Source organism: Typopeltis vanoorti, unplaced genomic scaffold (genome assembly GCF_054136105.1).
Source record: "Typopeltis vanoorti isolate ZY-2024b unplaced genomic scaffold, IOZ_Tvanoo_1.0 HiC_scaffold_92, whole genome shotgun sequence".
NCBI lineage: Eukaryota > Metazoa > Arthropoda > Arachnida > Uropygi > Thelyphonidae > Typopeltis > Typopeltis vanoorti.
The window spans coordinates 11,263-24,723 of record NW_028328260.1 but is presented as its reverse complement, the minus strand read 5'-3'; the positions used below and the strand labels follow the sequence as shown (position 1 = coordinate 24,723).

General features: G+C 36.4%; 1 non-coding gene across 1 annotated transcript; it reads left to right on the top strand.

Moving 5' to 3' along the window:
- The first annotated feature begins 418 nt into the window (after positions 1–418).
- Positions 419–507, top strand: TRNAI-UAU (transfer RNA isoleucine (anticodon UAU)). Its single transcript is given in 2 exon segments — positions 419–456; positions 472–507. It is a non-coding gene; the product is annotated as a tRNA-Ile (tRNA).
- Positions 508–13,461: the final 12,954 nt, after the last annotated feature.

Sequence of the window (13,461 nt, the reverse complement as noted above, 5' to 3'; positions counted from 1 at the left end):
ATTATCTTCACTCTGTTTAAAAGTCCATGTGTTAAAAATATCTATGCAACCACAATATGCGTAAAACAAAGTACTGTATATAGCATTTATCTCCCATCTTTGTACTCTTAAATGGACTTTAAGATTAAATGAACTCTCTATCGGTTTGTGTATGTTTGCGGCATGGATTGTTTTCATGATTATATTTGTTGTAATTTAGTCTAATAATTTTCACAGCTGTTCACGCGCAAATTATAATTCCTTCGAAACTACAGAATAAAATAAATTTAGATTTCTGTTCACTTTAAACAGAAATTAGGGGAGATGACACTTATTTTAATTTAGAAGTCAATGTAACGAAGTGTACAGAGTCGAATCTGCCATTCCAATGCACAGATTGGCCTATGCAAAAGTCTTTCAAAGAGATTTCTCGCAGGTTTCCCTAGTGGCGCAATTGGTTAGCGCGCGGTACTTATAAGACAGTACTGAGTTATGCCGAGGTTGTGAGTTCGAGCCTCACCTGGGGAAAGTGAAATTTTTTTTTACTTGTATGTATTATGGCTTTTAGGATATTGTCCAGAGGTAGCATGCAGGTAGTCAAGTATAGTCTGCGTTATTGGTTAGAAATTAGTTAATCTTACATTGTATCTTTATAACCTCTCGCTGTTTTTAAATACAGATGCCGGCTGTCAAGCTAATATGGAAATAATCTAATCTAATACCTCGTGCGGGCACGTGAAGTCAGTGATGCTGCTGCTGCTCCACGTGCCCGCACGAGGAGCAGCTGCAGCATCACTGACTTCACGTTCAAGAGAGAGAGACGAGAGATCCTTCATATAGATGTCAGCTGTATTAATATTTTCACTATATGTTACTTATATTGTCAAATAGAAGCCTTCTAGGCTTGTCATCATGGTATCAAAACACTGACTATTTGCAAAGCTACTTTTTGAGCGCAACATTCTTAGCAGGCCTAACTGCCCAACACGTGAGAAGCTCAGGAAATGTTAAGAGCACAGCACAAGTTTCTCCGAAGGTTTCCGTAGCAAGCGCACAGTGGTGGCTGATTTAAGTTAAGAGGTCTACGATGGATTTTGAGTGTCAGAATCCAAACTGGTGGTTACTGATTAACTGTTGAGACTGCTAGTAGTGTTCACTGTGAATGACGTTCTCCATTATTTTGGAGAGGATCGAAGTAAAGGCGATTGGTTAGTAATTTGACAGTAGACTTTTACAGTCTTTTAATTTTTTGAATTTCCCGGTGTTTATCCAAACGCTTGTTCCGAAGCGTTTGGATAAAGACTAGTTAAGTAAGGAATATTGTATTGACGATTCCAGGCAGGGGCAATCTCTGGATTACAATGTTTGAGTACTGTTCGAGAGAAGCTGTAGGGAAAAGAAGAACTGATGTATAGCAGAAACAGTCAGCGATATAACACTGTACTCATGAAGTGCTGCATTGGTAGCGAAGCACGAAAGATATAGAGTCCACCATAGTACACAGTAAACGACCAGAAAGAAAAATTGGCTACCAATTACAGAGAGCGTACCTACCAATCTGAAAAATATTCTGTTTCTGGTATGGTAGTAGTCGTCGATTTGCATTAGTCATCTATGCAGGAGGTAGAGGAAAAGAGTGATATCTGGAGTCAGCTTTATCTCTATGTGCTATAACAGTGGAGTTATCTGAAAGACAGGGATGGATTGAAGTGCAGGAGAGAAGATGCACACGATTGCCTTGGCACGGACTCCATTGAACAAGAGACACATTTTACTGTAATTCGTCTTTATAAGGACATATTTGGATGCGATGAATTTATTGCGTCTTCAACATAGGCGGAGCTTGCAGCTGAGTTTCGTGTTTCACGACAACACTTCCGATAAGCTGAGTTATTTTTCTTCAACTGCACTGATGCACCTTCTAGTAAATTAGGGCTTTGAAAGTGGATGATAATTTCGGGTAGAATGAGAAATGAAGGCCATCACACTGACTAGAATAATTTCTGTGACTTGCTTCGGTAGATGTTTGGAGAAAGAAGAGGAAGCAATAATTGGAAGTCGTTCCACTCATATTCTAGAGATGCTGGGTCAGTTACCTCATCTCAGTTACTGTCGTTTACCTAGCAAATATTTGCATCTGAGATGTGTTTCCTTGGCGCTCATTAGGTGCCCAGCGAGCAACATCTAATTACATAGATTCCTTCAGCATTTTCGCATATCTTGTACATTTCTTAGAATTTACCATTGATAAGTGGATACAAGAGTGGATGAATCTCACAATGTCCATTTTAAGACGCAAAAGGTTTTCGAATTGTTCCAAATTAAGCGATTGCAATGCAGTTCACGTGCATGCACTCGATCTCATTCTGTGATCCAGCGCATCCATCACGTGGCTCAGCCTGCATGGACCGGGTAATCGAATCTATGATCCGCTTTCTGGATTTCGGAACTAATGTTTAGAAGTGTTCAGGAAAATATTCTGTACAATGCACGATCTGTTTATTAGACACACCTGCAGCGTATTTAATCATCCTGTCATTGCAAACTATAACCCCTTCACCGAACAATAAATCAACGCTCTTAAATCGAAACGATTAGACCCGCTCCTAATTCATATCGATAAAAATGTATTATGATATCATGATGTCATATGCACAATACTTGTTAGAACCATTTCCGTTTTCGATGGATACTTTTTCATTATATACACTACCGATATATCTCACAATCCTTAAAATCCTTAAATACATTTTAATAATCGCAGCACAAAGCTTCCGATAGTAACAAGAAATATAAGCAATCAATATAAATGCTAAGAAATTAAATGTTGCCTGTCCACTTAATACACTGTTATCGACATTGCGTTACTTGCATAGGAGCACGTTTTTTTTTTTTGGATTACTGGATGAGAAACTTTAATTTATATGATTAAAGTTTCTCATTTTGTTTTCATTTGCTTGCACTGTTCGATTACATTCTTCATCAGAATTTTCATCGCGCTCATACCTTGCTGATTTCTTAGATTACGTCAAAATTCCTATGCGACTATGAGACCAGTAATCTCACATTTTGTCTTCAGGACTTGTTTCTTCTCATGGGTGAAAACTAAAGATGTGAATATTCTGAGTTTCAAGAACTCTAATTCTTCGCGTTGCATGATTTATTAGCTCATATTTTCCATCGTACCACCGATTATCATCAGTAAAGGTGTTATAATGGAGAAGATTCTGCGCATTTATTAACAGCTTTCTGTATATTATCTTAGGAGGTTCCGTGGTGGTATTTGCAGTTGCCTACAGACTGACTTTGTGTTGTCGCGGGTCTCACGTTGTGAAGCTAATCAAAGACTGCTGTTCGTTAGACGGCACAAGAGACCTGTTACCTGCATCTAGAATCACTTGATGCTTTCATTTGCGAAAAACGAAAAAGCATTATGTAACTTTTCTGGCCTATTAAGAAAAATCTGCGGGTTCTCTTGGAAGTAATCTCGATCATTTATATCGAATAATGGTTATACAATAAATCAGTTAACAGCATTTCAGAGAGATTGCTGTTATTGATTTCTGCAAGGCTGAAAGAATTATGGCTGTGGGATCGTTGGATGTTGTGAGTTAATTATGCGAATGCGTATTTATTTTGGCCTGCACTGTCACTCCTTATAAGCCAGGCCAACTCATCTTCAGTTAAACAAGTACTTGTTATGATTTTTACATCCTAAATGGCATTCAAACCTAAGGCTCTCTGGGGCATCATTGAAATCGAGTGAGTCACAGAAACTCATTCCATATGGGAATGAAAGGCAAATATAATTTAAGTAAAAGGGTTGTACATTTTATTTGGTAATAATTACACATTTGGAAGTCTAAGAGTAGAAAATACAACCAGAGTAGATGTAAATTACTGGCACCGCTCCTTGAGAAGGCTAATTAGTTCATCTTTAAGTCTAAGTACTGTGTTTGAAGATGTGAGCAGCCAGAACATAGACCCATATTAACAGTACATTTAGAACTGCATGACAAAACTCACCACTACGCTTGTTTCATGCAAATGTATCGTCCATTGGCACTGTCAAAGGCACACAGATCCTGGATCCTAGAGCTACGTAGTGACAAGTAAGTGATGATACACGCTTTTCCAATATGATGGATGTGTTTAGATATGCGATATGCCTGGAATACTGTTTTACATGAGTTCATCGTCATAAGGAAATTTAGAGTGCATAGTATTATAGATGTAGAGTTTGTCTATCATGATATTGATTAGGCTCACTTCCCTTATTGCATGGAATCATCGATCATAAGCCTTTCATTGATGTTCTGATCCATCTCTCAAAGCAATTATTATAAACGTGATCAATAAAGCACCATATGCCACTCTCCCCTTCCTTAGTGGAACGTATTATTGATTTAAAGGAGGAGTGAAGAGCAACACCACTGCCTTTCTGCCAGAACCTACTGGAAAGCGTTTCATAATAAAAGGAATTATAACTACTAATGACGGAAGAATCTATTAGCGATTTTGTCAATAAGGATACTTTTTCTTTATATCTGCTCGTGCTCCACGATATTAGTCAAGAAAGAGTAAAAAGTTAGTCCACAGCTATGCGTTATTTAGAAATAATGTTGTGGTAACTATGACCACAAGAGATGTATTTTGTTTTATGTTTATCTGATAATTTGAATGTCTTGTGGATGAAAAAAAAAACACGAGTTTCTTGTCAGCTGCTTTTAAGAGAACTGCGCAGCTTTTGATCCAGTTTTAGTGAAGTTGGTGACAGAATGGAATTGATAGCAGGTCTATCCTCTGTAGTGGGGAATGTCGTACACTGGACCTCTTCACGGAGCCATCAGGCAGTGCGCACGTTACAAAATGCATTAGAGCTATTTCAGTTTTTCAAGGTAATGTTATCTATTATTTATTTCATCTCCAACCTAAATAGAATCATCGATGTTCCATGGCTAATTCCAACCGCAGTTTCTTGGTTGCAAAGCAAATACGCTAACTACTAGGTCAACTAGGCACACATAGTCATAATGCTCATAAGTTTGTTGGGTATTCCATAAACTCGATATTTAGACTTACGTTATTGAAAAATATACGGCAGAAATAGTATTGATGAATGGTTTCTTGAGGTTGGGAGAAGTATTTTCTATATTCTTAAATTCATGATTTTTATAGCGTTTGTTCTGTAACTGAAGTTATAAACAATGACCTATATTGAATGATAAATATAATTGCTTGTACTCCATTACAGATGCTTATGGAAGTATTTAGCAAAACTGCAGGCAACTTCTGCAGGTTATTGATATTTTTGGTAAAGTGTCTCAAGGGGTCCTCTCTAGCACAAAAGTATTGACAATACTGTTTGGTCGGAAAGACACCTGTTTCGAATCCTGTCTAGTATGAAGAAGCTATATAAGAACGCTAAAACTGAAGTTCCGTAAATCTTATGTCGAGGAGAAGGGTCCTCCTCCCGGAATTTGATCTCGTGCTTTTCTTCCAGAAGAACCCAATAACAAATATTATAGTCTAATTTTATTGCCTCACTTTCTTCTAGCATCATTTCAGATAACCGTCAGTTGACGATTTAGTCCCGTAACATTGGGCGTCAGAAAGTTAAAAAATTCGGTTGATGTCTTCAGAAGTTTGCCCAATTCTAATTTGTAAGAAATATTTCAGTTCTGATTATATAAATTTGAATTCGAACTACTCGAGTTTGTTACCAAAATATTTTATGATTTAAAAACACATAAAACAACTGAACTTTTTATTAAAAAAAATACCAAAACTTGCATTATCACAAAATTACCCTGTTGGAAATGTTTTGTTATATTCCACAGCGGCTGGTTAGAATACGCCAATAATATCACATGACTACCAGACCAAAGGTTAATCAAATGGCATATTTAATACTTTATGGTAATGTTCAGATGAAAAGCAGTTAAATATTCCTTATCTTCTTAAGAGGATTCCGACTTCGATTTTTTTTCCAAAAAAGATGTAAAATAATGAAATGTTATACAGATGCTGCTGGCTTCCCAATCTTTGTGCGAAAATTCCCAGCCTATTTTTTTATCTGATCAGGATAAATCGTACTCCCTAGATAGTGGTGCTTCAGTTCAATAGAATAAGTGACGTGCTTCCGAATGCGACAATAAAGGCATAGAAGAATAAGTGCTCAATATTTGATAATAAAAAAGGGTTATTTTAAAGAAACCACTGGACTGAATTTGAAACTAAGAAACAACGTTGAATTCAGGAGCATGCAATAAAACAATGCTGTAATGTGTAATCTGCTCTAATATCTATTTTCAAGTATTCATATTAATACATATGAATAGCTGAATATAGGAATTAGATGACACAATAAATGAACGATAATTTGTTTCGAAGAATTAAACGAATAATCGTAATTAACACAGTTAACTCTTCAATGCAACCAAGGAAATTATTTGTCGATGGTTTATCGATTTCTATTATTTTTCCCGATGAAATAATTGGCAATGAAACATGCATAATTTAAAATAGGACTTCAGAGTTCCTATTTCAGCAAATAAAAACTCTTTCAATTTTCTTTTTATTTCAAAAAAAAAAAAAAAAGCTAACGCCTTTTTATTCCCATATACGAGAAGTAGGCGAGGCCATTTAGCCCTATCTATCTTTAGAAGACTGAGTAGGCAGTTCAATCTCCAGTGGTACCAATCAGAGATAGATGGCCCAAGGCCATCACTAATTAAGCAGTACACAGTGAAGAGAGACGGCTCAAATGTGCCGCCATCTCGTGGTCCCTAACCCTAACACAATACAGTATATTTAATGTCTAAAATAATGTGGGTTCTACGGTCGATTTTCTTGAGTTTACGGGACAAAAAACCCGAGTTTCTCGGAGGAAAAACCCGCTTGCCCGTGCCAGAGATCGACTAACTCGGAAATCGGTCGAAAAAAGGCTTAGAAAAATTTCCTCTAGTCGCCGACTGGACTCGAAACCAAGTCTTTCTTCGTGCGGCCAAGCACCGTGGTCTGCAAACGCCACATCCACTGAACTACACAGGCTCTTCTTTTTATCTTTTTATTTACAAGTTGCTATTTATTACATGTTTTTAATTTGTTCACATCATCGTACACTGCCTTTCTGGGATGCATTCACATTCTCAGTATACAACAAACTGATGAATAATTTCTTTCCTGAAAACGTGTGTACAGTGATGAGCTAATAAACGACATTCAATGTGTAACTTGAAGAAAATAAAATCTGAAACATTATGCATTTTTACACGACCCCCCCCCCCCCCTAAATAGATTGTGTAAACCTGTAGCACATTAATAAGGGTTGCTAAACTATATGTCAGATAATCCTGGAATTCTCCTCTAGAGATCCAACACAGCACTTATTTCGAACTACTGGAGGCCAACAATAAGCAAGGAAGCGATCCTGTGCTGCGGGGTTAAACTCATCTACCAACTAAAGACATTCATAAACATCTTTGCTCGTGATGAGATTCGCATCACGGCCTGTAAGAAGCTCTGCAATCTACTTGAATGACCAAATCCAGCGACTAACGAAATTCACCGTGCAGTAGAAATCAAGATTTTCTATTTTTTATGTTAGAAAAGATTCCTCAAAATATTTTATTAGTGCGGCAGCAGGAGCAGTCTGTTTTTTAAGCATGTTGAAATATTTGTTACATTAGGATAGATGATGAGAATGCTCCACTGTTTCATAAGCTACTCTTTGTAAATTGTTTCCATGATTTACCCTGCTAATTATAAAATATCGGAGGAACAATTATCAGGGATAAGCTTAACTCGTATTTTAATATAGTCAATGGCAAAGAGCTTTGAATCTATAGATGTAAGCCTCTAGGACTGTTTACTATAAATTGGCATTTGAAGACAATAATTCACAGACTGGGATTTCGTTTGAATGGTGTAGTTACGTCTAAAGCAATTAAAGCTATGATGAAATCGCGTTCCAGACGGTTATCAAACTCAGGTCTTTTATTTTTTTAATATTACCTTCATATTTTCTACACTGAGGACGCACAAGTAATCGTAATCTGTGGTGAAACTAGATGGCGTCGTCTTATATTTTTTACGAGTATGTATATAAATTTTTACGACCTAATAAACCAATACGTCGCTATTGACCATATTGGACTGGACGAAGTTCTTTCTTATAACTTGTATGTTATAAGATAGAAAAAAAAACGTGTTGTAACAAAAGATTGGATAGCTGTAAATACAATATAAATTGATAAAGTTACAATTAAAATTTTAATTTGTCCTCGATGTTTTTCTAAGTTGGGAATTCAGTAACTGAAGCAACACTTACCATGTTGTCAATTTCATCAATTCTATAAAATGCGCTTTGCATTATTTATCAACTTGCATTTATGGACCTAAGGAAGACACCTCACCTCCCATAGCAAAGCTTATACTGGGTAATCAATATAGCAGAAAACAAATTATAAAGGCACGCGAGTAAAGACACGTAAGTTTAGTATTACTGTTATTTCATCAATTCTAGAACAATGTTTCGATCGCTTGCGTGTCTTCGTGCAATGAACAGCTTCCAATTATTCTTTGGAAACAACTCAAGTACGAGAGCACACTGCTACTGCGAATGATGCGCAGCTGGCAAAGGGATCGTTTTCGTTCCCAGTCTTCAGAAACGCTCCTCCCTAGCGTTTTATTCCATCGTGTTAATGTCGCAGGACGCCAAACTATGAGTGTAGAACAACAGAGGGATGAGAAAATGTCTCCGCATGTTTTCAGTTCTGTGTTTTTCGACACATTTCGTGCAATTTCCCGCACTCAGGTGATCTTTGGAACGTCTTTCCTTGGAGGTCTGAAGTCTAAAGACATCAACAGCTTACGTTTCAACAAATGCAGCTGCTTAGTGTTAATTATGCTTTTCTGGTTGAGCGTCTCCATGATAGTTCTGATCTTATTTGCTCAAAAGGAATATATAAAAGAAGGGGATTTCTTGAGTGTTAATACCTTCCCTCAGATCATCGAATTGGGTTGTGTGACGGTACTTGCATTTACTTGCAGGCTCACTTTGTATTTTCACGCTTCTCGCTTCGGGGAATTACTCAAAGAGTGCTGTCGGCTAGAACGGGAGTTGGAGTTGTTCGAACAATTTTCTCGTTCTTTGAAGGTACTCAAGATCGTCTCAATTAGCATTACTGTTATTTTCGCTGTGGCTTTCTCTGTGGTGCCATTGGCTTTCTTTATCATTCACTTTAATGGCACTACTTATGACATCCTTAATGCAATCTGTATGTCACTCGTGTATTTCGTATCTTTCGGTTCTAACGTGATTTCGATAATCGTGATACCTACTTGGATGATATTTTTTGCAATTTTCTTCCGTTTCTCCTTTCACTCAATATCCGTTACACTGTCGACCTTGCAATGTGATGCTTTATCGAAAACTAATTTCGGTCAACAATTTCAAACACTTCGCTTTCGTTATATGAATTGCTATCGTCTCATGAACGCAGTTGATGCGATGTTTTCTCCTATGATATTAATGTTTTATTCATGTATAGGAGCTGTTTGCTGCATTTCGTTGCTGTTCACATTTCGTTCGTTCAACAGTGAAAATACCAAAGTGATTTTGCTATCTGCTTACGTATTCATCAGCGTAGCTACAGCAACTGCAATAATCTTGCCAGCCATGTATACAGACACCGCTGTGGAAGAGGTAAGTCGAAGGGCATTCATTTTCGAATGTTAGTTATTTTGTTAATTTTATTTACTTTAATTGGTGTATTCTGTTTTGTTTTTCTTAAATACTAGCATGAAAGTAACTGTGAATGGAATTTATGCATTGATAAAAACTATTGTCAAAATGATCAAAACTTCCACATGAATTCAATAATCTTTCCAGGCCCAATCAAACAATTCGAGTGTCTTTTATGACGTGCCTTAAACATTAATTCCTTCAGTCTTTCCCCAATTTATATTACGTTATGAATTAGATCAAAATTAGCATGAGAAATCTTCATTGATATCCGCTGATCAATTACTGTCAATCACATATAAGTTTGGTAAACGTGTTGTAATTGTAAAATGGGACTTATAAGATACGTTAAAATAGTTTCGAAATTATAATGTAATAATACGAAGTATAAAAACAATAATAATGCTTGTTGAATATAGTTTAGGATCAACTCAAACTGCAGTTATATATTTCTAAGTTATCAAAACAAACGAATGTTATTTGTATTCCATATTATACTCTTCTACTTAGACACGTGGAAACAATAACCTGCCTTGAATATCTTCACATTGCAAAATTCAAATCTCATAATTAAAAACAAAATTGTCCCTTTTATTTAGTAAGAATAATTCTGCAAACTACATGTTTAATGTAGAGTATTGGATTGTTGACCATCTTTGAGCGATGTGCACATGTGAAATTCGAACTTTTTAATGCTAAAGAAAGGTAGCAAACTCAGAATTTTAAACCCAATGACGAAAAATTTAAAACCGGAATGATTATTCTTCATTAGTTTCAAAAGTTTTGTTTATCTTCATGTATTTTCATGTTTGAGCGTTCAATGAGGATTGGACTGACTTGTAAGTCACAGTCCACCCTTTTGTGCTCACCTCTTTAAATTGTATACCGTTTCAGCTCCAGTCAAGTCTCTTTCATTAATACAAAGCATTTACTGGGAAATTTTCAAGAACCGAATGAGCTTACATATTAATTAATCATTATTAGGATTCCATGAGTGAACATTCTTAAACATGCGCTTTATTTTGTCAAATATTTAATTGCAATTTGAATTTTTAACGCTAAATTCTACAAGATTCGCTATCATGAAATTCCGCAGATGAACAAAACATCAATCAGCAATTTACTTATTAATATGCTGATAATATTCCGAGCATCCACTTTAACCTGAACAAGAAAGTTCAACGCTTGAAGTAGCAAATAATATTAAATTACAGGGGTGAGGTGGTAATACATAATTCACTTGCAGTGGGATTGTCCGAGGCAACACTTAAGTCACAGTCCAGTCACAGCAGAATACAAAGGTGATGCAGCATTTGTAGAAGAAATATGAGATTCTCTGAGTAACGCGCAAATAAGCATATAGTTTAACTGGCATCAAGAATGCATTCAAAGTAGCTGAGTACAATTTCGAATATAACAGAAGGAACAGCGGAAATACGTATTAACATTTTAATTGGTAAACACTTTTAATTGAATTAATTAATTAAGCAAGATTACATTATATATAGGGAAGCAGAATAAATAGAGAAGGTACACAATGCTGTCAGAAACATACAAAACACTCGTAATAATCTAACAGAAGTGTATTGAAGTGAGTAATAGGGAAATTAAAAAGCAAGTTCTTATCTTGCATCTGCAAATACTAAAAAAAATTAAAGAGAAAATCTGTGTGAAACCATAAAAGAAACTGAAAAATGACGAAATGTGAAGCCGTTTAGACGCTGGCTAAATGGAGGACGCCAGGTTTAAAAAAACAAATCGTCTTTGCTCAGTCTTGATACAGTTCACTTATAAGGTTCCTGTAGAAAATGCTATAGCCAGTTAAAAGGGGGGGCGATAGCCAGATTTCTCAATATCATACAATAACAAAAGCTGATTTCCGCCTTAGAATACCCTAATGCCTACGTGTTTCAGAGAACGTTTATTTTGTCACGAGGAGAGATTGATAACATTTTGAAAGAAGGACCCATTTCTGCCGACGACGTGCTGCTCATGAAGCCCAATTGCCGCTCCATTTCGCCCGATAGGGGTTCAGGTCAGGATTCTGCGCAGGCAAGAGCAGTCATTTAACATACCGTTACATAAAAGCTACAGATTTGTGGCATAGGACATTGTTACTATCAGGTAACTGACCTGTGTTACTATCAAGTAACACTGGTCTGGTTCATAAAATTCCACAGTATAGGCAGCACTTGATTATCCAGAATATCAAGGTTCTAAGTCTGCCTTCATGGAACCACGGACGACGACCAGCTGAATGCACTCCACACCACTATTCCTCCACCAGAAGACTTTACTATTGGTACAACACTCTGTGGTGATATGTGTTCAACAGGCTGCCTCCACATCCACACACTGCCATCAGACTGGAAATAGGTGAACCTTGAATGATCGCTGAAGAGTACCATTTTCCACTTGTCAACATGTGTGCCACTGCTCTTTCGCGCAGTAAATGTACAGTATTATTGCTCACTATGATGTTACTGGCGCTCTGGAACTCATCACGGATGGTCTGTGCCGAATATAGCCGCTTTTTTCCCGTGTCACCAGTTTTAATACCCTCATGTCCCTGTCAGTCATTTTCGGTATAGGTGCCCTTGATTTTAGATGCTCCAGTTGAGCGGCAAGCACTTACGGGCATTCCAACAATGTCACAACCTACGATTGCACCTGTCTCGAAGTCACTCAGTATACGTCCTGTTACCATACAAACTGCTACGATGAAATACTGCTTCCTACTATCCGATGGTCCTGGAATGCTCCATAACGTCAAATAACAGGGAGGTGGGATGTCCGGACAATTATTGGTAGATAGTGTCTAGAAGATATGCCAGCTGTATACTGCAGAATACAATGTGTGAGAATGATAGATACCTGTATAAAATGAATCTACAGACGGAAGATATAATTTCACTTTTAGCAACTTAATATCTACGGAACAAAATCACTTTCACAGTACTTGATTACGCTGCTGCTAGATCAAAATATCGTAAAATTCCTTCATGAAATGGAAAACTGACAAAGTGGCCTCACTTTCAATAAATAAAAAAAAATCAAGTTGTATGCATGCATCTGACTTTTTCCATCCACAATACTTGGATCTGCTAGTGAGGAGATAATGTTCGCTCCCAGATTCAGTACGACTCCATCTCCTCAATACCAGTCAGGGAGGTTCCAATCAACATGTACCATTCTCACATACCATTAAATAAAGATTGGCTAATCATTACTTTACTAGCATTAAACAAGAAACATCGATAAAACAGTATTCTCGTAGTAATTGTTATATATATGTGTGTGTATATGTATATTATTTTTTTTTATTTTTTATTTTTTTCTGTGATAAGATTCTTCTGATTGTTTAAATAAGGATATAACGTGAGCATTCACACGCGTATTTATATTTATATAAATTTTATTACCGGAACAAACCAACGTTAAATATTATTTTATTAGTAAAAGCTAACCGAACAATCAATAACTGACAATTACAAAGAGTGTCATCACCTAATGTAAGATAAAAAAAAGGTCATTACATATATATATATATATATATATATATATATATATATATATATATATATATATATGTTAAGGATACCAAACAATTTTATATACTTGGTTTTAATCCTTTTTTTTCCCAAGTAAGCAAACAAGCAAGCAAGCAAAATTTGCGAATGAAATATATTCAGGTCTGTGGTAACGGTGGCATAAGCTCTGATCACTTGCCTAAG